Source organism: Marmota monax, unplaced genomic scaffold (assembly GCF_021218885.2).
Source record: "Marmota monax isolate L192 unplaced genomic scaffold, Marmota_monax_Labrador192_F-V1.1 WCK01_AAM20220418_F8-fsc00694, whole genome shotgun sequence".
NCBI classification, from domain to species: Eukaryota; Metazoa; Chordata; class Mammalia; order Rodentia; family Sciuridae; genus Marmota; species Marmota monax.
In genome coordinates this window covers 131,742-134,053 of record NW_026692969.1, presented here as the reverse complement: position 1 = coordinate 134,053, position 2,312 = coordinate 131,742, and positions in this window count along the sequence as shown.

Sequence of the window (2,312 nt, the reverse complement as noted above, 5' to 3'; positions counted from 1 at the left end):
GAAAAAATAGAAGGATTACCCATATCCATGGACAGGCAGAATTAATATTGTTAAAATGATTGTATTGCCAAAAGAAATACCTAGGTTTAGTGCAATCCTGATCAAAATACCAATGACATTTTTTGTAAAACTACAAAAAAAAGTCTTAAAATTTATTTGGAAGAAGAAATGACCCTGAATGCCAAAATAATTTTAAAAGCAATGCTGGAGGCATCACAATACCTGACTTTATAGTACAGAGCTATAATAACAAAAACTGTATGGTACTGGCATAAGAAGAGACGTATAGACCAGTGGTACAGAGTAGAAGGCACAGAGTCAAACCCACCCAGATACAGTCATCTGATCTGTGGGGAGCAGTGACTTGGACCATGGTCTTGAAAATTCCTTGGAGCTGTGGCTATGCTTTGCCCTGGAACATTCTGTGCAAAGGTTCAGGACAAGATTGCCTGGGAGCTATGGTATTGTACTGCCTGAGGAATTTCTAAGCAAAGGTGTGAAACAATAATAGTCTTGACCTTGAATTCAGACCCAGCTGCTGGACACAGAGTTCTGAGTATAACAAGATCACCACAATATCTTGCAAGTGCTATGAATTTCGAGCCTACCTGCTTTGCAGAAATTTTTCCACAAATAACCTTTTGATGATAAAACCTATATAATAAACATGCTCTGCTAGCTCTGGTTTCTCCCTCAGAGGACCATGTCCCTCCTGGTCCCAGCTTTCTCTTTATAAATGTTTGGGTGTTTTTCTTAATCCCCCATCAGGGTGCATCCATGCAGGTCTTGGCATTGATCTTTGACAATTGTGCCAAAAACATACATTGGAGAAAAGACTTTTAACAAATCATGCTAGGAAAACTGGTTATTCATGTCGTGACCCCTTGCCCGCAAGGAAGACGCAACTCAGGAATCTTCTTTCAGCAGTTTATTCAGGCCCTTGATATTTCTTCTTCCCTCTCTTGGATGCCCCTCCCAGCCTTAATAAAGCATCTCAAGCCCCAATGCGAAGCTGCCACGTGGAGCTTTCTCATAGGGTGGTGAACAACCATGCGCCAACTCTCCCAAATAAGGAGTTGTTTGTCACAGACCACAGCGGAGCCAGCGCCATCTTGTAATGGCGACCACAGTCTGCAGAAATGGCAGAAGCGGCTCACCACAGTTCCTCCTTTCTGTTTTCTTAAAACAATACAGGCCAGAGTAGAGGTCCTATCCCACTGTGCAGAAGTGGCTGCATAGTATGGCTCAGTCCTAAGGAGGGCCCTTCCCCAGATCTGAGGCCATATCAGCCGACGCCTTTTTTCGTGGGGCAGGGCGTGGACGCGTCTAACCCGCATGCAATAGGACATGCTCTCCTTGAGGTCCACGTCAAGGATCACTCAAGTGCAGTGCCTTGCCTCGCATCCTGTATCGTGATGATGGTGGACGAAGGGGGATAGCTGAGGCTGAACTGTGGCTGTTTATAATGACAAACAAGTTGACAGCACCCTGAAAGAAAGGCACGGACTTTAAGGCGATAGAAAAGCACTAGTGTGGAAACCCATCTGCGTGCAATGGCAGTAAGACCGGCAGAGTGCAAGGGCTTTCCAACGCTAAGAGAATAACAAGGAAAGTCATGTCGATCCCAGTGCAATGTTATAATAACTTGGGGTGTAACGACCATGACAAAGGTTTACTGCTTAAGATGCGCAAGCCAGACTTGAGGCGAGTTGCCATTTTCTAAAGCTGCAAGAGCTTGTATGATCATAGCCTTATCGTGAGCACTGCGGGCCTTAAGGCGATAGAGAAACCACAAACAGAGGAACATACCGAAGCAACACATTGCACCAAAAATTCCTACCCCCACCCACTCTTTGAAGAAGGAAAAAGCAGAAGATATCCAATCTGTGAATTGACCCAAAGTCACTGGTTCGACACAGGTGCTATTCAGAACAGCAATCTGAGTTAGTTGAGACTGGATCAAGTTTTCTGCTTCCATTGACCAGGTTCCGGATAGATACTCTCCGATGATGCGGGAGGCATTTCTGGAATCATTAAATCTGACAGAGGTTATGCATAAATGTGCACGTTGGTCAACACAACCCAAAAGCACCAAGTCAGCCAATTCTTCTACCTGAGCTTGGAGTAAATCTATTCTTTGGTTGGCAGCTAAAATCCCTGACAAAATATGTTGATTAATTGTATTTTGGGATTCAAGTATGGTGGAAGTTTGTTGAACAACTTGATTAATGGTGGCAGCAGTTTGTACTTGAATGGCCATGGCCACTCCGGCCGTAACCGCTGCAGCAGCAGACACTGCCACAGCTGTCACT